The sequence below is a fragment of the Callospermophilus lateralis genome, chromosome 11 (assembly GCF_048772815.1).
Source record: "Callospermophilus lateralis isolate mCalLat2 chromosome 11, mCalLat2.hap1, whole genome shotgun sequence".
NCBI classification, from domain to species: Eukaryota; Metazoa; Chordata; class Mammalia; order Rodentia; family Sciuridae; genus Callospermophilus; species Callospermophilus lateralis.
In genome coordinates this window covers 119,139,724-119,164,741 of record NC_135315.1, presented here as the reverse complement: position 1 = coordinate 119,164,741, position 25,018 = coordinate 119,139,724, and the positions used below count along the sequence as shown (strand labels likewise).

Here is a 25,018-nt window from a genome sequence, read left to right as displayed (position 1 = left end):
TAATTCACAATTCCAGTAAAACTCATGCAAGAATATTTATGCTTTCAGATTCCTGTCATCTGTTATTTAAACACAAGAAAACCTGAAATTATGCAGAAGATTGCCATTGCTCAGACCCAATTTGGTGTCATATTCTGATAAATGGTTGCATTAATTTTCTCACAGGAGTAAAATAAGCATTTCTTGACATCAAAGATTGTATTTCATAGTCAGAGTAAGAAAAGGAAATGTATAAAATATAAAGCAAAGCACATACAGAAGAATAATATTTAAAAATAAGACTATATGTATAAAACAAGGTTTTATACATCTTTGTATAAAATTCTCTTTGCATTTTTTCATATGCAATGATAGAAAATTAACTATTTGATTTTAGTAAACCAAGGAAATAAACATGCATTTTTTTTATATTATCAGAAAAATATAATCCATTATTACCTAATGCATTCTCATTTTTTACACCTTATTCTCATTTTTTTCTAAATATCATTTGCTCATTCAAGATATTTTTCTGCTCTAAACGCTTTTTGTCTTGAGGTTGGTTACTCTTTTAGTTTTGTTTCTTCTGATGAAGTTTACAGACAGTACCTGACTTTCTTTCACATCTTTTCATTCATTCAGCTGTACCAGTACTTTATATCTGCTATACACATCAGCAGGCCAAATATAGTTATAAAAAGAAAGATGTTTTAGAGGGTCAAAACCTAGGCTTATGGGCTAGGTAAGATTAGAAAACTATCTGTGCCACGTGTGGTGTCACACATTTATAAACCCAGTGACTCAGCAGGCAAAGGCATGAGAATCACAAAATTGAGGTCAGCCTCAGCAACTTAGTAAGACTCTGTCTAAAAATAAAAAAAAAAATAATAATAATCAGGGATGTAGATGTAGAATTCCCTGGGTTCAATTTCTGTACCACGAGAGGTGAGTGGGGCAAACAAACACAAACTAGAAAATACTTACAGATTTAAACAGATTTATTCCAATATAAAATAACCAGGATTTTTTTAAAAAAATAAAAGATTCTTCTCTTACCTCAGAGTTTTAATGAAAATCACAATCTTAGGACAGTAATGTTGTAAGGGGCCAAGAATGCAAATGAGAACAGCTATAAGGTGGGTATGAGGATTCAGTTACTACCTCTCCTACACACACTACATAAGAAATGCTAAGCCCTTCTCTTTCTAGAGGGCGAAGAGGAAACTTGAGAGAATTAGACCTCTCCCTCTTAGTATATACATAACATACATTGAAATGTGACTCTCAGGGCTAAAGCCTGTGAACAAGATGTTAAAACAAAGAGATTCCAGCATTTGAGTGTGTGCCTGATATAGGGTAGATATACTAAACCTTGCAGCATTAACTTGAAGTCTCCCTTTTTGCATTCATCCCTTCTTTCCATCTTTGTCATTTTATCACTGCTTCTTTAACTTTAATTCCCCCTGTTCCATGTAACCTAACACGTTCACAATTTTCAGACATTAGGTACTTATGTTTTTGGAAAACCATTTTACTCTTTACATGCTCTCCTGACAAAATAGCAACCCTTACAACTGCTGAGTCCTCTTCTATTGTTCAGATATACAGCTCCCTATATACTCCAAAAATATTTTTAAAAATGTAACCAAAACAAACATTGTGACTCCAAGATAAGAGCATGCCTGATGCAATGGGAGTCCCTGAGCTGGACCTATTGCCTAACATGTTTTAAAGGTTTGTAAAAAAATCTTTAAATTTTATTAACATGCCAAAATTAACATAGATAACCTTTGCTTACTTTGGATTCAATACATACAATTCTCTAAACATTCACTAAGCAATATATATTTCAAATTTCAAATGTCCAAAATAAACTGCATACACAACCATCAACACACACACACAAACTTGCATCTCAAAATAAGTAAGTAAATAAATAAATAAATATAAAAAGGGTCTCATCATTTCAGGAAAAGATCTATCCTATTGGTTGATCAGGCCAGAAATCCTAACTGTCATCCATGGCTGCTTGCTATTACCATATCAACAAATATTATTGATTCTAGTTTTGAATTACACCAATAACTGACACTGCTACAGAAACTGAGGTTAGTCTAAATAAAACCTACAGAACAAGCATAAAAATGTTTTATTTTGCACAATGAACTTTTGGTCAAATGTTTCAGATTTTTTAAAGAAACATCTGGTGGTGCAGAACACAGCTGAACCCGTCTGATATTTGCCTGCAAACCATTTGGGCAGCAGTAAAAGTAAAATGCCTTTCTATCTTTAGCCAAAACTGGAATTTTTTTTCAAATTGAAAGCCAATCTTCTACACAAAAGAAGAAAAAAGAAAAGAAATATGAGAAAAAATTATCAAGAGCATGAAAATTTTAGCGAGTTAATTGTAAAGAAGAATTAGGCTGATGCAGAAGAGAGCATGGTGTGTAGACCAGGGTTGGAATCCTAACTCATCATTTGTGCTCTTGGGTAAGTTATCAGCTCTAATGTGCAGTTGTGAGGATTGTAAGCAAAACTAATTATACTTGCCTCAGAAGCCAATTGGAGGAATTAAAAAAGATATGTTTCAAGAGGTCCTCAATATATAATAGCCACTAAAATGATTAGTAGGCTATTTAAGTAATTTTTCAAGTTGGAAAATAAGACTTACTGTTTCTTTTCAAACTGAAAAATAATTACCTGTAAGCATAAAAGCTCAACATGAGATAACATTAACAAGTAGTAGGAGTGGAGAAGAGGTTCTTCTCCCTGGACAAAAATCTCTCACTCCTGTTGTGTCTGTGAACTGACTGAGGAAGTTTAAAGCTGATGCAATGTTTCAATTTGTAGGAGGCTTCCAGACAAATATTCCTATTGCCATCCAATGGAGTTGGTGACATATGCTGTGTTCACAACTCTGACTATATCAAAAAGTAAGAAAATGGTAAAAGAAGCACATAAGACAAAAAAGTACCATTTCACACTTTGGGATGGCTCTTCAACCTTTAGTTTCCATGGAAAGAGAGACAGCCACTGGAAGGTTTTTATTCTTATATAGGGGAAACACAAGGGGAAGTTCCATGGAACATTTTATCCTCAAAAGTGCAAAGAGATAGAATTCCTAAGGAATAGAAGTGTGTAACTCAACCTCACTGAGTGATTCCCAAAATTGGAACCACACTTCATTATTCAAGTGAGGGTAAAAGACAAATATATTCTGGGGTGCATTAACCATTCAGTACCCCCTTACTCAGAACTTAATTGTGTGTACTGTCGCTAGTGGTTCCCAACATCTTTCAGGCTAAAAAGCACCTCTGCTGTTACAGAACACATCTGATCACATATGACTATTGCCTGTCAACAATATGGGCAGGAGCAATGCAGAACTGTCTTTCCATTTCAATTAAAAGCAGAATTTTTATTAGAAATAAAAAGCTATACGTCATTGAGTAACAAATAAACTTATAAAAATGTCATGCATATACTGATTTATAATATCTTACACAGCTGGCCATGGTGGAACATGCCTTTAATCTCAGTGGCTCAGGAGGTTCAGATAGGAGAACCACAATTTCATTGTCAGCCTCAGGAATTACAAGGCACTGAGCAACTCAGTGAGACCCTATCTCTATATGCAATACAAAAATGGGTTTGGTTGTAGCTCAGTGATTGAGTGCCCATGAGTTCAATCTCGAGAAACTCTGAGTGTTATTTGCCAGAACATTTCTATAAAACTCTGCACTGCCATTTTCTCAGCCTAAACATTTTCTACGGCAATGAGATATTGAGTTTTTCTTTCTTTCTTTCTTTCTTTCTTTCTTTCTTTCTTTCTTTCTTTCTTTCTTTCTTTCTTTCTGTTTCAACCAAACAAAAAAAGCATCTCTTGGGGCTGGGGATGTGGCTCAAGCAGTCGCATGCTTGCCTGGCATGCGTGCGGCCCGGGTTCCATCCTCAGTACCAAATACAAACAAAGATGTTGTGTCCGCCAATAACTTAAAAAATAAATAAATAAATATTAAAATTCTCTCTCTCTCTCTCTCTCTAAAAAAAATTCTCTCTCTCTCTCTTTTAAAAAAAAGGCATCTCTTATGATTGAATTTGATATAAAGTGTATATCTAAATTACTTTCCATAAAAAATAAAAAGTGATAGCTGTTATCATATTTTCTAAGGTAATTAGTACTTTTACAATTTTTAAATATGACTTTTACATATATTTCAGGCTTGTTTTCCTGTTTCAATAACCAAAATAAAAATATTTGCTAAATAACCTTAAAAATACTCTAGATTCAAACAGTAGTTGGAGGCCAAGGTGGACAAATGACCAAACAGGGCTCAAAGAGAAGATTCCATTGGTGATCCGTTAGGGGAGAAAAAAAGTTTATGCCACAGTTACTTTCATAATTTTAATAAAATCTATTCAGAAAATTGTCTTAGGAATATCTGCTTTCAACAACAAAACACAACAAATATTCTTAGACTTACATAAAAATTCTTCACTTTAGTGAAGCTACTTGGCTGCATAAATATATTTTAATCCAAGCTTTTATGATTCTTTTGAAAATTATTATTTTTAAAACCTTTATATTCAGAATATTGTCTTTAGATTAAAAATACAATCTTTTAAAATGTAAAACAAATATTCTTGTTAACAACTTAAATCTCGAAATAAGAAAACTTGTCTGGAAATATAAAAATATCTTGATTATGAGATAGGCAAGAAAACCTTGAAATAATGCTTAACCAATTACAAAGTGACTATTCTGTAATGGATTACCTCTAATTAGACAAAATTAAATAAAATTGATAAGACAAAAAAATAAAGAGAAATAAGCAGTGATTACTGATTTATCATTACAGAAAGTAATATAAAACACAGCTCAATAAAAAAAAAAAACCACGGGAAAGCCAACAGCTGTACAAGTAAACAACAGGCCTGCACAAATTAATACTAGAAGCTAGTCACAATTTAGGGGTAAGAGTGCCACCAAAACTTCTATTGAAGCAAAGAACAATGAGCTGCAAAGAATAATTTTACATGGGCACTGGCTGAAAAATAACCAAGGTATTCTCAAAATAGCTCTTTAATAAAGACTGAGTTAGAACTCTTAAATGAGGATATTTTTTTTCAAATTATTGGTAATTTTAATTGGTTCACTTAATATGCAAATGGTGAAAGCAGTATAATCAATTGTATTTAAAGCTTTAATGTTTAGAGCAACCTGCTTTCTAAGGACACAGGGAAGCCCAGAAAAATGTCTTGCAAACATGGAGACAGAAGATGGAAGTCTACATCTCAAAGAGTGGGTCTCAAAGGAATCATTTCAGCAAGTACCTTGATCTTAAAAATTCAAGAATTCAAATAAATATCTGTGTAACTCCATCTACTCATTGTCTTATGAGATCCCTCTGACACTGATGCAGCCCATTAGGATACACATACACTGTCCCTGCCCCTTAGTTGAATGAATGTCCAATTGGATCAAATCACATTCTAACAGCATTGAAAGGCTGATCTGCTGCAAAAATAAATAAATAAATAAATAAATTTCTTACTAGAATATTCTAAAGGCCTTCAAGGACATAGTTTCTTACCAAATGGGGCTATAGAGACTTGTTTTCTGGTATGGCAAATTCATAAAAAAAATATAGACTACATTTACCTCTTTTGTTTGTGTAACTCCCACTTCTCTTTGTGTCAAAACTTTCATAATAAGGATGTTCATATATAAGTCTCATAAAGGACTAGAAGGCCAGTGGAGTTGACTGGTACATGGGCTAGTTAAAAAAAAAAACAGTAGCAACAAAAATATATAAGTCCCCAATAAACACTGACAGCAAAGTGAAAATGATTTCTCTGTAATTTCTCCACGTATATAATCTGATGATTTACATGTATTATGTTGTCAGGGAGAATAATACAATCTAGAATTCTTTTGGAATGGGTAGGTAGATTATTCAAGTGGTAAAATTATTTGAGTTTAGGAGATTCCTCATCTTGGGTATTTGTTCTGCATATTCTGGCCATCTCCAGCTTTTTTTCTCTTGAAGAGACAATTTTCCCGAAGGCTTAGCTAACCTTACAACACAGATATCACTGTGAGTTTTCTGGTGCACTTCCTCTTTTCCCAGGAGACAGAATAACAAGTAGCTTTATTATGGTCTACAAGGAGCTTGGCAAAAATTTTGTTTTACATGTATGATAATAATCAATACTGGCTATTTCCAAAGATGACATTCCCACTGAAAAATTTTATTTGCACATTAGAAATAGATGAAATATATGCATAGACCTCCACACATTGGATTACAGAATAAGGTCTTTGGATAGTTATTTCAGTAAAAAAAAAAAAAAAAAACTAGAACCCAATGCTTAAATATCCACCCTACCACCCATGTCCTGATATAACCTAATTCTGCCATTGAAGGTGTCACTCAATTACTCCACCCACACACACACACACACACACACACAGAAGGGGAAGGTCAAAAAACTATCCAGCTGTGATGCCAGATGAGGACTTGCCTGGATTGGTCTTCTCTAAATTGCTCTCTTTTACCCATAAATGCCTTCTGATAAATAGTCATAGGTCCTGATGTGAAGGCTGAGCCAACATGCAAATGTGCTCTGGACATTTTTGTGCCTTGAACCCTGGAAGGTTTGAATACATCATGAAAACATCTCTTTAACCTGTGCATCTCTCTTTAAATGAGATGAATAATGCACGCTCTCTGGAATGTGTGTGCCTGGTTACCAGAGTTCTAAGTTCTATTTGGTTCTAATGCTAAAAAATTCAAGTTGATTTTAAAGCTTTATTACCTGCGCCACTTCCTATAATAAGACCATCCCAAAGCATTCTTTGGAGTGCTGACTTTTCATTTTTTATATATTTAAACATATGCAAATGAATATGGCCTTTCAGTTTGTTGGAAAGTTGTCAATACATCTTTTAAAACACTGGAAGGTCAGTAGAATTGACCGATACATTGGCTACCTGGGACAGGTAGCTAAAACAAAAACAGTAGAAACAGAAAAGAAGTATTCAGTGCCAAATAAACACATTGCCTTCTGCCCACATTGTTGAGTGCTTCCAGCAGGCTTGACAGGTGCCCATAGTAGACTTGGATGTGGATGTCCGCATTAGAGCCTGATTTTTCTCTGAGTGGTTTAATCTGGAGGCAGAATAAAAAGATCAGCACCGAAGAGACATTGGAGAGCACAGACATGTGTAAAATCCAGCTGTCCCTGGCTTCCTTGCTCATGGTGAGAATTTTTATGAAAGAAATACCCATGATGACCACATGATGGCAGGTTTCCACAGAACAAGGCAAACCTGGACAATTTTGGCTCCCACCACTCACCTAGATCCTGGGATCTGGGTGCTTTCCTGCCTTCCTACAACAATCAAAAAGGCCCTGCCAAGGGGTGCATCCATAATTGCAGCTCGACACTCTGTACTTTACAAAGAAAAAAAAAAAACAGCATTACTAACTTCTCACCTCTGCCTGCTTATTTTGATATGATTCGAAAGAGAGCTCTGTATCTTTCTCCCCAAATATCAGGGGTGCAAAAAGTCATATAATACAGACAAGACTTATTGTTAGAAGAGGGTCAAGGATCTCTTTCTTCAAGGAAAAAATGGCTTTCATTATAAATCCAGGAAAACTAATTCCATATTTTTTATAATTTTATATGTATCTCCATGTATGTGCCATTAAATTAATATATAATCAAGCACCTTGCTTCTCTCTGCTCTAGTTAAACATGGGGGGGGCTTGAGATTATCATATTTGTATCCCTTCACCTGTATATCAATGCAGCAGGGGTGCAGTCCCTTCTTCTTCTCTTTACAGCATCATGAACTTCTACTTTTCTTTCAGGCCTGAATACCTTTGGCAGACTCCACATAGGAACAGATTCAGAAAATTCTGAAATGAACCTAAAGACATTTAATCATCAGACTTTTATTCTATCAATTTTGTTTCATGTTCCTATTCACTATTTTTTAATTTATTTTAGTTGTTTTCCTTAAGTTTACATGGAATAGAATCCATTTTGGTAAAATTGTACAAGCATAGAAACTCTTATTTATAATTCATAATTATTTTGAGCTTGGGATATAGTACGTTGGTAAAGTGCTTGCCTCACATGTAAAGATCTGGTTCAATTCTCAGCACCAGAAAAATAAATAATGATATTTTGTCCAGTTAAAACAATATTTCATAATTATTCTAATTATTCATTCTAATGTCTTTCCTATTCCTATCTATTCTACCTTTCTTGAAGGCTTCTTTCGATAATATACTGAACTTCTTCACTTTTTCTCTCTCATTTTTTGGGGTTTAGACTCCACATATCATCAAAAACATTCCACCTATATTTCTTTTTTTTTTTAAATTTTCTTGTTTCGCTTACAATAAGAGTCTCCATGTCCATTTAACTACTGGGCTATGTCATAGAGTCATTCTTCTTTATGGGTAAGTAATATTTTATTGTTTATATATACAACAATTTATTCATTTATCATAGCTAAAATCTTGTGAATTGTTTTGCTATAAGCATTGATGTGACTTTGTCACTGTATTATGCTGATATCAAGTCATATATATATATATATATATATATATATATATATATATATATATCTACTGAAGAAGTATATATGTATATACTGAAGAATTTGATAATTAGTTCAAAGTGGGGGGGTTTAAATACTAGGCTTATCTTATTTTGAATCTCTACAATGCATTCCAGAGAGGTTACACAATTTTGAAGACTCACCACAATGTTTGAGTGTTTTCTTTTTTTCCACATCCTCACCCGTTTGCTTTTACTTATATTCCTGATAATTGGCATTATAATTGGAATGAGATGGTAGCTCAGTGTAGTTTTAAATTACATTTCTCTAATTGCTAGAGGTGCTGTCTTCTCAGTGTTTTTGACTTTTGCTTCTTGGTAGCAGCATCTATGGCATTTTGGGAACCAGTTTTGCTATATTTATGAAGTGTGGACAAGATTTCACTTGAAGGATTGACTCTGAAGCTTAAGACACATGGCCATGAGTCCATGAATGACTTTTACACTGTTGTCATTACCATGATTATGGAAAAAAATGAATATAGGGTGAGAAGATGGAAAAGAGTAGGGAGCAAGAAAGAAATGAAACATATTGGGGCCAAAAAATACACCCTCCTCAATTAAGTGTAAGTGAATCCAAACCAGGCATGGTCCTCAGATGTTTAGGAGAGGGATGGACCATTTCTCCAAAGACCAGTTCCTTAGCTAAGCCAAGCTGTGACTGGTAGCAATGTGTCCAAGACGCTCCCAGCAAAGGTGTGCCATGTATCTCTGGAAGTCACAATTTGAGGTAAGTACCCTCTTGAATTTTCAAGGTTAAAATAATGCAACCACCCCTTTGGGGCACATTGGTCAAAGAGCTGAGATTAATGCTGGCACAGACTCTTGGTATTGGCAGACATGACCCACACTCTCCTTGTATTTTCTGACCAATAGAGGTAGTAGCCCCAACAAGGAAGCTCTAGTTTCATCTCAGTGTTAACAAGTGGCATGCCAAATATGGCTTTACACAGTGCTGATGAAGGAAATACCTGTGGGATCCTGCTAAAAAAGATGGGAAGCAAGAAGAGAGACAGAGAAACAGACAAAGAGAACTGTGGTTGTGGCACTTGACAGGTACTAGTGACCTTGAGTTCTCTTACAATACTGGAAAAGGAGCAAGACCTGTGAATAGTCATCCTGAATTGTAAACCCCCTGAGGTTAGGGTCAGGGCTCAACCCTCAAGCAACACTGACACATTCATTCTCATTGGAAAGTCCATTCCAAGCCTTAAATTTTTTAAAAAAAAATTCCTCAAGACCACATGCACTCTGCAAAATACAGTGTCATTCTTTTTGTTGTGGCACCTTCTATGAAGCAGGGGAGGTTTGGTACCTGGATGAGCTTCCTAGCATAAATTCTTAGGGACAGCTCTATATTGCATGCAGGCCAGAGTTGGGTAACCCTGGCCACTCTGAGGCACTGAGTGGAAACAGGGATTATACTTCAGTCATGTATTTCCATATTTGTATGCACTAGCCCGGAAGTTCACTAGGACCACTATAGTTGTATATGGGTTGAAACATTTTGCTCAAGAAATGCAGCATCAACTACCACAGTAGTAATCTCACCACACATGCAATTAACAATTTTTTTACATATAAATATTATCTGAATTAAACTATCCATACTATTAAACCATCATTCTTAGGTCTGCATGAGAGTTGTGGAATAGTTGCACCATGAATACCCAGCCATATTGCTATCTTGGGTGGATACCCAGCCATATTGCTATCTTAGGTGATTGGTTTTTAGCCATTCTAAAAATAATCATAATAAACATCTTACACCAAATAATAAAACAAGAAGTGATTTTAGAGGAAATATTCTTTATTGAGGAATGATTTCTGTTCTCTTCCATCCCTTTTCAACACGACCACACTTTCTTGGATGTCGAGGCTTTTGGGAGAATATCTGTCCTTAAATTGTTTGGACCTCAACTCCTTAGACTCTTTGTGTCTCTCACCCATACTCAGCTATCTTTCTGGTGTAGTTGCACAGATTTTGAGCAGGTGGGATGAATTGACCTCCTAAGGATGACCCTTACCAGCACTGAGAGAGGAGCCAGACTGAAACCCAGTTGTGAAACAGGGCTGAGGAGAAGGGAGCTGAGTGGCCAACTGTGAGAGAAAAGACTTCAAGCCACAACTACTTCATATTGCTTTCTGAGACAGAGGAAATGCACTTTATGTGCACCCTTCTGGTTTATGCAATCACATGAAGCTTTCTCCATCCACAGGATGAAATGTCTTGGAGTCTTCAGGATGAGGCAAGGTGTGGTGGGGCTCTCTAGATCCTTTTGTTTTTCCAAGTTTTTTTTTTATTTCTATTTCTATAGGATCATTAGTCTCTAGGAGGTCATGTGGTTCATCTCCTAGGTGAGAGAAAGTAATTATGACTACCTGGCTATTCCACAGAGACTAGACAATTTTAGAATGAGAATTTTGCATACTCTATTCTTAGAGAAAGGAGATCAATGTCATTTGGGATAGAAATAATCTCAGCTGAATAAAAGAAAACCTTGTGCAAGAAATCAGAAGATACTGATCAAGTACAGCTCTGTCCCAGCTATTTGTGCAAGATAGTTAGACCAGGTCCCTGAGGACTGACTTTTTTCTCTTCACAGTGATGGTATTTGGTTTTACTCTCAAAGGCCCTTCTTTATTCTGGGGTTGGTTGCCTCTGTGTCTTCCCCTGAAAATTGGTCTAAGACAGACGTTTGTGCAGCAGCTAGACAGAAGAAAAGTGGGAAAAGATGTGCATGGCCTAGCACTGCCTGGCTTCCTGGATACACCTTGCAAACCTGGTGACTTCTTCTCAGGGCACATAAAGAAATAATCCCACTAAAGATAAAATGGAAGTTATAACATTATACATTGTTCAGTAAAACAGTGCTGGAAGAAATCAAGGTCCCTGAATAAATTTACACACCTACAAAAGTATGTGTTCAGAAACTAGAGGGTGCAGTTGCCAGGATCTAGTTCCTGAGAAAAGGTGTGGAGACTTGGCCACATTTGCGGTAGGATAACCTGACATTCTGGTTTAGAGGACCAGGACTTCCTTAGCCTTGCTCTTAGAGTGCAGAGGAAAGTACAGGAATGGAAAATTTCATGTGGAGGAGGAGCATAGTGGTCATTTCTGTTCTGGTGTGAACTGGTAGCTCCAATTATTCTAATTGATTATGAAGACCCTACCTCAGTTGTGGGATGATATTAAATGGTGAAGAGATGGCTAGCCTTTCATTTAATTCTTTTATAGAATTTTAAAGCTAATATTTATTTGAGGCAAGCATTACTCACTTTGATTTAAAACTGCCACAAACACTTAAGATTTTAAGGATATTTTTGTAAGTATAGCAGGCAAGTTGAATTAAGAAAAATAAGTGAACAAAAGAAATATGAATGCCAAAATTGGAAAAGTAATATGGAAATATATATGTTTATGAAACACTAGAAGTCATTAGTAGGCAGGAAACCTCCCAAAATCAGGAACCAACTGACCAGTACATGGTCTATGTGAAATTCTATCAGGGAATCTTTATCTTTCCTGCCTCCCCTCTTCCTTCTGTATGTCAATGATAATCTTCTTGTACTTGAAGGAGACTAGCCTTGAGCTGGGAGGTCAAGACTGATTCAAAACTGTCTGGATTTGTCTTCATATTCAGGTCTATCACTTTCAAGGCCAGTGGCCTTTGAGAGGAAGTTTAAACTACGTGTGAGCTCCAGTCTCCTCATCTATAAAGTGGAGATGTTCTGAGGCATGAGTACTTGGACAGTGTCATGAACTAACATAGATTCTCAGATCCACAGTGTAGACAATGGCTTCCCTGGAGACCAGAAGGGAGTCTGATGTCTTATTTGTCTTCAGTGTCTTTCAGTTTTCTCTTCTTCCAGAAGTTGTTGTGTTTTTTCCAGGGAATCCCCTTCTGCTTTCCACTCCATGTGAGGTGAGTCAGAATGGTTACCCAGACCAGGAAGTGATAGCATGAACCCCTCTGACCAAGAGGATCTTAACCTGCAAAGTTGGTTTGAGCTGGTCTGGACATAGTCTTTCAGAGGGCCACAAATAACTAGAAAGTGAGCATGGAAAGCTTATTGCCAACTATGGCTTCAGGGGAGGCCAGAAAATAAAATGGGAAGTGAGAGATAAAAAGACACCGGTTCCTGAAGTCACCTGTGTCTCAGTCAGAACTACCCACAGATATTTTATTTTTAAAAGAAAACAAATTTGGGGCCCGGTGCAGCAGCACATGCCTGTAATATGAGTGGCTCTGGAGGTTGAGGAAGGAGCATTCTGAGTTCAAACCCAGCCTCAGAAATAACATTGTATTAAGCAACTCTGTCTCTAAATAAAATACAAAATAGGGCTGGATGTTTCTCAGTGAATGAACTAACTCTGAAATTGTTGGGTTTTTTTGTTTTGTTGTTTATTTTACTGATATATAATAAGTGGCATAAACTTATAACCAATAATTTGTTTCTAGCTTCAGGCAAATTATTTTTTATTACTAGTTCTGCAATGAATATTAAAAACCATATCAACTAAGATACATTCCTTGATTGAGTAGAACAGGAACAGCCAGATTATAGATTCCACTTTCTTGAGGTTCCCTTGAGCAGGGATAACTTCTGATTGGCTACATGTACTAGTGGTTTGAATAGGCTGAACAGAATTTGTGGGTGGGTATCATATTATTGCTTATTTCTAAACTAAGAGTGATTTATTAAACCAAGCATTTACCAGAGCCCCTTATGCTGGAGATACAGGATGAAACTGATCCTCTGATGAAATTCTTCTGGTTGTTCAGTGCACATGCTTACCTTTGTTTGGGTGAGTTTCTAGCATAAATCACCTCACATGCAAATCTTTATTTGAAAGTGATGAAAATGTGCATGTATCTTGTGAAAACATTTGATACCTGGACTCACATACTGTGGATGATGACCATCCTAACCTCATTGGTATTTTGGATTCAGAAGTGGGAACCAAAGGTTTTTGCTGCACAGGAACTGGGCTCAACCTTATCTCCTGGTGGTCCTAACCACAAGAGTGTGAGGGAAAAGACAGTCACAGCATTTAGCTTTATCTTAGCTGATCTTAGCTCTATCTTTTGGCTTTGCCTGAAAGAGCTGGAGACTACAATTTTGTAAAACTTGAAAATGTAGTTGGAGCAAGCTTAATGTATATCATGAGAACTTTGTAAATGTTTAATGATACAAGGTTGGTGACTTCAAATAAACTGAGAGAGTAAGAAGGCCTCATTTTAAACTCTAATTCTTTTAACTAAGTCAGAATGATTTAAGACATTTCACTCAGAAAAACAGGCGTGAGTTTGTTGAATAGATTCACAAGGAAAGGGGACACTCTCATAGTAGATAATGGGTCCTCTGAGAGGGGAGAGAGACAGTGTTTCTTTTATGCAATTTACTTTTGTTGGGTATCCCAGAGAAGTTTCCAAAGAGTCTCACACAGGCCTACTACTTGACTTTGAACTGACAGCTGGATGACATCCAAGTGTCAAGTCCCCACTGCTATGATAACTTTATGTCACCTTGGCCAATGCAACAGATTCTAATTGGATTCTTAACCATAAATTCTTGCAGATTTTAGAGCTAGGAAAAATATTTTTATTTCTGTGTGTTTCAGAATCTGGTATGTGGAAAGAGTCACAAAAGTTCCTTTCTCAAGTGTAACATGGCTTCCTCTTATGGACATTTATTTTATATCTGGTTTTCTCCTGAAGATAACAGACAGTTTACTGAGAAATGTGATATATCCTGTCCACTTAAGGCAGACAGGGTTACAGGTTAATTTCTTCATGAAGAGAAAAGCATGTGGGGGTCAGCACAGTGACCCCCACTTTATAGAATTATTCCCTGAACCTCATGCTCTCACCACTCACATCTGTCCCCTATCATTTAGCAAGAAGTAGTTTAGCCTAAACCATGCTGTTGTTGATCCAATGTCCCAAAGACTGCGCCCCCAGATACACATAAGTTTTACCAGAGAACTGGATAGAAATGTGGATTCTCAGGTTGCAGCTCAGCTTTATTATATGAGACTCAGGGTGGCTCACAAATCTTAATTTGTATGATCCATTCAGTTCCATGGTTGGGGCTAATAATCTGTGTCCTGATTTGCTGTCTCTTCCAAGAGCATTTTTTTCACCATTCTACAAAAAAAAAAAAAAGTTATTATGACCTCACTCACTTACACCTTAATGACCTGCATCCAAAATTGTCTAATTTCAGCCCTGGTGGACAGATCCTGAGATCCAAGGGGCTGGGTGCATGGATCTTTCCTGCTGAAATGTTTAGGGAATCATGTTGCAGTGACCTCATTAACACCTTCAAACACAGCACCCACAGCTAAGAGTCAATCCCTGTAAACATTTTAACCTTTACTTCTTTTCCAGAGATTAAAGCAATAACCTAATCTCTTGTTTAAAAACTCTAAAGGGGGCTGGATTTGTGACTCAGTGAAAGAATGTTCTCATAGCATGCATGAGGCATGGGTTTGATCCTCAGCACCACATAAAAATAAAATTTTATAAAAATTACATCCACCTCAAACTAAAAAAAAAATATTTAAAAAAATTAAAAATCTATAAAGGCCATGTTAATTCACTGTAACTCTGATTGGATGGACCATGGTTTTCTTAATAAAGATTCTGGATCATGATGTGCAGATCCCTACAGTTGCCCGATAAGACCGCTAGATGGCGAGTGTGATTTTTGTTTTCTTTTCTTTTTTTTTTTTTTTTTTGCCAGTGGAGGCACTCTGCAGGTGGCTGGGGGCTTCTCTTGGTTGCTCCCATCAGAGTCCCTGAAGTGACCCTATGCTCAGGCAGGTTTTACTGAAGATTCCAGAGAGTGATATGAAGCCAGGGTCTTTGACTACAGTACTACTATAGTACTGTAGCAGGAAATTTATTGAAAATGGTGCAGGTCCTCCTCCTCATACAGGACAGGCTAACTATTTGCCCACAGCCTGAAGTTCTGGTAGTGGCAGGGGTATGGTCATAGGCCTTAATAATACCAATCTCGAAGTGAAAACTAGAGTCAATATTTTCTTCTCCTGAAAAGTATACTCTGGTTTTAATGAACACCCAGAATACATGGCCTGCCTTTTTTTTTTTTTTGATGCTTTAAAGTGTTTATAAGGAAGGTAACTGAGAAGATTGGAAGATATCTCGAATTTGAATCCAAGCCTAGCTCTACTCTGGACTATTGTAGACTTTATCTGCTAATGTACCACTTCTGCAACCCACATTTACAACAATGGTGGAAGAGACTGCATGCTACAGGAATAGTGTCTGCACAATTCCCACATTCCAGGTGTAGAGCCCTTCCTTTCCTCTCACCTCTGGAAGACTTTTGTGTTCCCCAGCACTAAGATGGGAAAGGCATAACAGAAAGGAGGGGCTTCGGTGCCTCCCCATGACCAAGTCCAAGTGGCACAGGTTACAGATGGAGTTGCTCTGGACCTTTTTGAGGAGATTTATAGATTTCCCATTGTCATAATAGTGCTTAGGGTTTGTTTTAATCATTTATAGGAGATGCAAATGAACACATGAACTGTCACAGAGAGCTAGAGTTTTCTATAAACAGTAGTGAAGAGCCATTTGGGAAGCTCCAGGGTTGGTCAGGAGATGAGGGTGTGGGAGGTGATAGAGACAATGTAAAAGAGACTTTCTTCTATTCATGCAGGAAGAAAAGATGATACAGCATAAGTGGATTTAGGGTTATTATGTTATAATTGCAGTGAACTTTAGGGGGCATGAGCCATCTCTATTATTCTGGTAACTGGACATGCCATGATTTGGTCAGACAAAAACTGACTTTGGATGCTGGGAGCATAATAGGAAGGATATTGGTAATATGAAAATTATATTAGTTAATTTTCACATGAACAACATGGGAAGATGGCTGACTATCTCTAAAAATTGGCTCTCTCCAGAAGGTCATGACTGGGTGAAATAGTCCATGCCTGGGTGAGGTCCATGCCTGTAAATCAAGTGATACAGGGGACCGATGCTGGTGGATTGTAAGTCCAGGGTCAGCCTGAATAATTTAGTGAGATCCTGGCTCATGGTAAAATTTTAAAATGGACTCTATCCAGCCTTGTGTGTGACTGTGAAGCAGCAGAACTCTTTGTTTTAATAGAGTGTCTTACAGTGAGCCTTAAATCTTGGCCAGCAGAGCAGAGAATTCTGATGCCTGTCAACAGTCTCTCCTCTGTCTTTGATCCTCAATTTGTCACCAGGTGATACCTGCCTGGGGAAAACTCAGGATGTATGGGACAAAGGCAGACTACTCAGATACAGAGAAGATGGCAGTGGCAAGGCTTTGAATCTCACTTTAGATTTTTTTCTCTCGGATAGTATCTTGGAAGGGGAAAGTGAAACACCGCACAGAAAATTCTGGAATGTGCAGAAGCAGAAGTCAAAGGTTTTTCTTGTAGATATCAAGATAATGTCCCAAATAACCAGATCCAGCATTGTGTTGCAGAATCTGAAGGCCTGAAATATAATTTGTGTGTATGTGTGTGTGTGTGTGTGTGTGTATGTGTGTGTGTGTGTGTGCACAAGAATGCAGGTGAAGTTCTCAATGACTCACTATTCATTATTGGAAAAGAAGAGGTGGAATGACTGCTTACTCAATGGGGTTTCTGCTAAAAAAGGATCTTGTCTGTTATTCAAGTAGGGGCATCTGGCTTGATACTGACAACTGACATGAGACTGGTAAGGTTTGGGAAGGATGGTAGAACTCTTTGACAGAGAGTTTGTAGCAACACAATCAGGCCCAAATTAATAATTCTCCTGTCTGCAGGCTTTAGGTTTCTTCTGATAATATGCTGTGTGTCTCCTTCTGCTCCTTCTCTTGTTTCTTTCCTACCTTCCTCATTACTGGGAGACAATCATTGTGCTTAAAGCAGTGGGAGAAAAAATGAATTAGAAAAATAGCAGTTTTTTTTTTAGCATGTATGATCTACCCTGAGCCTCAACATGGTAAAAGGTAGAGACCAAAGGCTTGTTTTTGGTAAGAGGCTTGTCCATCATGATGATGATTAGTAATCCTATTCCCTACTTGAAAATAAAAATGCCTCTAGAATGCCCAGTGTCCACTGGGTATATCCACTGCCAGTATGAGTTCTCAGATGTTGAATAAGGCATAAACTTTTCTTAAAAGTTTTGCCACCTTCTTTACATTTGTATGGGTTTTCTCCAGTATGAATTCTCTGGCGTTGAGTAAGGCATGATTTTTTAGTCTGAATTACTGAAACTTTCAGGGGTTACGTGCACACCTGTTGTGAGAGAGTAATTGAACAGAGGCTACCAAATGAATCCCTGCATCAACAGAGGCATCATCTTAATATTGTGGGATTCTTATGGAAGTATTTCTGTGACAGCAAAAGTTAGTGGAGGTATCTGTGCTTTATAGTACTATGGTGATCACTAAGTAACTGTAGCTAATATAATTTTAAAAAAATTAAATAATGCAATTGTTCAGACTTATGTGCTGAATAAACTGACTCTGATGACCACAAAACCTGAGCCTCTTTGTCTTTTTTTTTCTTGTACTAGGGATCAAACCAAAGTGCTCTCTACCACTAAGCCACATTCCCAAATCTTTTTATTTATAGTTAGGATCTTCCTAAGTTGCTTAGATTCATGAGAAAATGCTGAGGCTGGTTTTGGATCTGTGATTCTCCTTCCTTGAACTCCCCTGCTACTTGGATGAAAAGTGTGTACCAGTGTGCCCAGCTGAAGTTTGAGTCTTCCAGAATACTGAAATAACCTGAAGTACTGCAGTAGAAGAGATTTGCTTATACTTTATTAACCGTTAAAAACATCATTACTTGGTTGAAGCAAGTTGAAGAACTGAGGATGGGTCCAGGGAAATATGTAACTTTCTGAGATTTCACAGTGTGGCTTGGGACAGACCTGCCTTTTCCTGGGTGACACAACTGTATCCTTGTAAGTTCTACTGGAAGGATGGACTCATCAGTTCAAATGCTTTTCATTGACACAATTATTTAACCATTCTTATTTTTTTTCAACTGTAACAAAATTGTTTTTAAAATGTGCAGGGCTGTGGTTTTCTATTAAGAGAAAAAAAGGGCAACTATGTTTCATTAGGTATATATGACATCTGTTTTAAAGAACATCAGTGTTCTCTAAAACAGATGTCATATATATGCAAGTAGAGCCACACTTTGGTACAAAGACACACAGTTCTTCCTCTGGTGTGTCTAGTAAATGCAATAGTATGTTTAAGGGTGGGAAAAGGTAGTATGCTTCACTCTCATTTGTGCAGACCCTTTGAAGGCTCAGGGGCTCAAAGTCTGAATGGAGGCTCAGGACTCTCAGAGGTCATGTACAGGCCTCTTGATGTCTATTTAGTGTGAGCATTTATAGCCACTACATGTGTGAATTTAACCACTCCATGTGTTGCATTTTGCTGTTTAATATCTTTGTTTCTCCACCATCTGGTTTCAAACTTTTGAACTCTGCATTTGATGTAGAAAACTAAGATGTATCATGCAGGACATTTTAAAAGCCAGAATCTGATGCCTGAAGTGTGACAGAACCATCTTTTGAATGCTTTTTATGGACATGAAACTCTGAGTAAAATTTTTTAATTAACTACAAAGCAAATGACAATCATTTCTGGGTTGAGGGATGCATGCCTTGCATCCAAGTAGTGCAAGAGGCTGAGGCAGGAGAACCACAAGATCAAATTCAGTCTTAGTAGTAAAAGTGATACCCTAAGCAACTCAGTGAAATTGTGTCTCTAAATAAATACAAAATAAGGCTTGGATGTGACTTAGTCGATGAGTGCACCTGAATTTAATCCTCGGTATACCCCGAAAATAAAATAAAATAAATAAATAAGACATTGACATAGGACCATTGTGTCCAGCTGAGATTATGGAAAAAATATTGATGTGATCATAGAATTCAGGCATAAGATAATTTTATTAATGAGTTGGTTTGGTACAAGTAGGCCTCTAAGTCCAAATATAGCTTTTGAAAAAAAAAGATGATTTGAATTCAATCAATACAGAGAAACTGAGGAAATGACAGTTGACCCTAGAGAGGTCCACAGAAGGAAAGAAACCAGATCATCCAATCATGCTTCCTGCCCACTTCCATGGGCTAATGAGTAATGGCCAGAAGGGCAAGGGTCGGAATTTTATGGAGTCAGTGCTGCGGAGCTATCTCTGGGCAATGGTAATTTTTCTTTCCAGTATGAACTTTCTGGTGACCAATGAGGTTTCATCTTACAGGAAATGACTTTTACAGTCTATGTATTTGTGAGAATTGTTGCAAGTATGAATGATCTGTTTCTTGTTAACACTTGAAGCATACTGAAAATTTGCCACATTCTTAACATTTACATGGCTCTTATCCAGTATGAATATTTGGTGAACAACAATACTTTTCCTAATAGATAGCTTTGCCATATTCTTTGCATTTGTATGGTTTCTCCCCAGTATGAATTCTCTGGTGTTCAGAAATGTGTGATCTTTGATAAAGAGCTTTGCCATATTCTCTAAACTTGTATGACTTTTTCCTAGTATTAATTCTCTGGTGTCAAATAAGTTACGATATTTGATTAAAAGCTTTCCCACATTCTCCAAATTTCTATGGCTTTTCTCTGATATGAAGCCTCTGGTGTTGACTAAGGAGTGACCTTCAATTAGAAGATTTGCTACATTACAGATATTTGTATGGTTTCTCCCCAGCATCAATTCTCTGGTGTTGAGTAAAGCATGATTTTTGATTCAAAGCTTTGCAACATTCCTTACATTTCTATGGCATTTCTCCAGTATGAAGTCTCTGGTGTTGAGTAAGGTGCGATTTTCAATTAAAAGCTTTGCCACATTCTTTACATTTGTATGGCTTTTCTCCAGTATGAATTCTCTGGTGTTGAGTAAGGCAAGATTTTTGATTAAAAGCTTTGCCACATTCTTTACATTTGTATGGCTTTTCTCCTATATGAATTCTCTGGTGTCGAGTAAGGCATGATTTTTTATTAAAGGCTTTCCCGCATTCTTTACATTTGTATGGCTTTTCTCCTGTATGGTTTGTCTGGTGTTGAGTAAGACAGGATTTTGTATTAAAAGCTTTGCCACATTCTTTACATTTGTATGGCTTTTCTCCAATATGAAGTCTTTGGTGTTCAGTAAGGTGTGATTTTCGATTAAAAGCATTGCCACATTCTTTACATTTGTAAGGCTTTTCTCCAGTATGAAGTCTCTGGTGTTCAGTCAGGTGTGAATTTCGATTAAAAGCCTTTTCACATTCTTTACATTTGTATGGCTTTTCTCCAGTATGAATTTTCTGGTGTCGAATAAGGCATGATTTTTGATTAAAAGCTTTTTTACATTCTTTACATTTGTATGGCTTTTCTCCAGTATGAATCTTCTGATGTCGAATAAGGCATGATTTTTGATTAAAAGCTTTTTTACATTCTTCACATTTGTATGGCTTTTGTCCAGTATGAATCTTCTGATGTTGAATAAGGCATAATTTTCCATCAAAAGTTTTTTTTTTACATTCTTTACATTTGTACGGCTTTTGGCCAGTATAAATTTTCTGCTGTTCAGGAAGGTGTAATTTTTTACTAAAAGCTTTGACACTTTCTTTACGTTTCCAGATTTTCTCTCCAGTATGATTACTGTAGTGTTTAAAGAGGTTTGAGCAACACTTAAAGACATTTTCACATTTCTTCAATTTGTAAGGTTTATCTCCATTGTAAAGACTATTGTTTTTAGTAACACATAGAATTTGAGTAAAATATTTTTCACATTCTTTACTTATGGAGGATTTATCACTGCTCTGATAAAGAATTGAGTTATTTTTAAATGCTTTTACATATTTTTTTAACTTGTAGAGCTTCCCACCAATATTAATTCTGTGGAGTTCAGGAATTCTTGTAGTTTTATTAAAAATGATTTCACATGCCTTATAGCTGTAATTTGTCTCTTGATTATAAAAGCTTGGATAAATAAATTTTGGGTATGGATTAAAAACTTTTTTACTTTTGTCATTGTAAAGCTCTTTTAAACGATCACATGGGTGATTTCTAGGATTTAAAAAAGAAGAAAATTTTAATGACTTTCACAGAATTTATATTGTTTTACACCAAATCTATTATGCTGTGAATTACCTAGGGTAGAGACAGTCTACAGGTCCTAAAAGATTTATCATAAATATAGTTCTCTTTGAGTATCACTGAGGGTGTTTTTAAAATTCTTTCTACTTTTAAATAAAGCAATATTAGGAAATTACAATTAATCCCACATTCATTATTATTCCATGCATTGCCACAAGGAGAAACTGTTCATTTCATCATGTTTGTAAAGTAATTATCAGGGAGACTACTAAAACTCAGAAATTTCTTCTTCTCCTTCTCCTTCTCCTTCTTTTTAAACTAAATTATCTAAAGAAATCTTTGTGGATATTTACTCAATGGTGAATTTTAAATTATTCCAGTGACTAACTATAGCATGAAATAGACTCCATTGCAAATTTTTTATTTTTTAGAGGAATGGTATAATTACAAATGCTGTTCAAATATATTCACAAGCACCCACAGGTCCTCAAATGTGACTGCCATATGTGTTGTTGTCTCTCTCCAGCTTAGTCAATGTCCCACATCCCTACAGATCCACCTTGCCTCCAACACACTATTGTCTAGTTTTAATTTGTGGGGAATCCTGCAGGCACTGGGACATAATCATTGTCCTGATGTGTCAGAGTATTCTTCATTAAGCCAAAAAACAAACTTCATCTGAGCTGGGCTGCTCAACTTTCCAGCAAAATATCTATCACTGAGGGTGTTTTTAAAATTCTTTCTATGTAACTAGCTCACTGAAATAAGTTACAGAATACTTTTGATTTGTCAAAAATATATTCCTTTAGATGCACAGATAAGTAGTCCTAGGGCCTCAGAAAAATCTAATAGCAACAGGATTTAGTTCACTAGGGACATGTATAGGATCCAGGAAGTCTCTGTTTCTCACACTTGGAAAATTTTTCCCTTTCCACCCCAAATCACAAAAATGCATAGATCTTTTGGGATATTCACTAGGAGTCTGGTCAAAATACCTGTTGATATGAAAGATGAAGCAGTGCATGTCAGATAGAGCTCCTGAAAGATATCTATATACTGTGCATTAAATTTTTGAAAAAGCATGGAAGTCTTTAGGGAAAAAATCTGGTATCCCTGAACTCACAGATGAAATCCAGCTGGGTTGATACTATCCAGTACATGTTATATACTACCTAGTTTTGTCTAAATTCAGCATGGTACTGGAGATGGTATCAACCATTGGAGCCATATAGCCACTTAGCATCACAGAGATGGGTGAGACATGTCAGAATGCCAATCAACCTGTCTCAAGAAAGATTCTTCCTGTTGAAATCTTATTCCTATTTTGATGCACACTCCCTTAAATAAAGAACTGGAAAAATTATCTAGCAATTGTTTTTCAGAACTTATGTGGTCTAGAGAATCTATGTTTTACCTCTTTTAACATAAGTTATTGCCAGGTCTTATATTCCTTTACTAATTATTTCAGATACTTATTTTTTTTTCAGATGGCTCATCACCATCCAAAAAACAAATTACTCAGGTGGGATGCTTGATGTCCCATGACATGGAGTAATTATGCTAACTTTTTTTTTTTTTTTTGAGAGAGAGAGAGAGAGAGAGAGAGAGAGAGAGAGAGTGTTTTAATATTTATTTTTTTTTTAGTTTTTCGGCGGACACAACATCTTTGTTTGTATGTGGTGCTGAGGATCGAACCCAGGCTACACGTATGCCAGGCAAGCATGCTACCGCTTGAGCCACATCCCCAGCCCTAATTATGCTAACTTATGAGCCATAAATACATTGGTAACTACACAAATACTGCTTCAAGTTGAATTAAAATTATAAATAAATATTTACAAGCACCTTTGACTCAAACTATCAAGTTTCAGGGAGAAGGTTCTACAAAAGTGGGCTTCTGCAATGGTAGACAGAATCATGAAATTACAAAGACATTATAGATCTTCTTTTTCTTACAGAGGAGAAGTTTAATTGTAAGCCATTCCTCATTCAAATGTTGTCTTAAATCACCACTGTGGCTGCTTTACTTTTCTCAAAGGGTTATACAATTATTAGCTTAAGCCCTTCATTGTCCTTAATTTGGCCCACACCATCCCTACTACTTCTATTCCAGGCATGTTTTATACCTCTTAGCACAATCCCAGAAAAGTGTCAGAAGACTTTCACAATTCTCACAAGACCCTCATGTCTGCTTCTGGGGTGTTATGCATTCCTGCAAGCCATTTGGGCTGTGGGTTTTCTGGGAGACTGTGCTAAAAGTTTCTGAGACTTTTCTGTGTTGTCATACATGACAGATGAGCTCTTTGCTTATTTGATGGGTTTTAGAAAGATTCAACTGCTTCTCTTCTCCTTTTTTTGCTTAATTATTATTGCATTTAAAAAGCAATACCTACCAAACTTTCACTGTAAACACATTTAATTACTGAATTGTTCTTTTCAGCACAAATGGCTTAGTAAGGCTTGTTGCAGCATTTCTTAATCTGCATGTTTTTCTTTTCTTTAAGTAGAAATAGTACACATGTGTTTAAATTAAAAGACAATTTGTCTATACTGTGTAGAAAATCTCCTTCTTATTACTTTATAAAAAAGACAGATTAGAATGCTGCAACTTTAAATTAATGATCTGTACACTTTTCTCTAACCTGCACTTATGTAGAGATCATCAAAACTTTTAAAAATGTAAATGATAATAAGCATTTTATAACTTTTTGAGTTTTTCATTATAATGCCTATTTCTATTCTAATCCTATTTAAAAGCTGAGCAAACAGGTTTAGTCTTTATTTTTCTAAAGATATTTTTAAGATACAGCTTCATAATGCCCTGTAAACATTGTGTAAATATAATTTGATACGTATTTTGGCAATTTAAAATTTTGTGTATTGCAAGTGGTTTTACACAAAATACTGAGTAGTAAATATTCTAGATTTACAAAAATGTAATTTAAAGTTTAACCAAATAAAAACTGAATGGCACTAGTTGAGCAGTCAGTCTTTTTAGATGTTTGTAATAATATAAACTGATTAACTTGTAATTTTATGAATAAATAATTTTCATGTTTTTTTCCCACTCATTCAGACAAATTTTCTGAACTTCCCTCTCTTTCAATTTAAATTTCTTGTTTAAAACCAAGTATTAACTGTCCTGCTTTCCATACCATTGCTTTTTCAAGTTTTGCAAAAAATATTTTATTTCTTTCTCTCCTGAAAATTCTTGGTTTTGATTAGAAGTCATACCTAAAAAAAAATAGGAAGTTATTTCACTTACTATGGTGAATAACTCTGCAATTATATAGAACTT

At 36.2% G+C, this 25,018-nt stretch overlaps 1 pseudogene; it reads right to left on the bottom strand.

The window, feature by feature from the left end:
- Positions 1-20,045: 20,045 nt before the first annotated feature.
- Positions 20,046-22,948, bottom strand: LOC143410782 (uncharacterized; annotated as a pseudogene).
- Between the last annotated feature and the right edge of the window lie 2,070 nt (positions 22,949-25,018).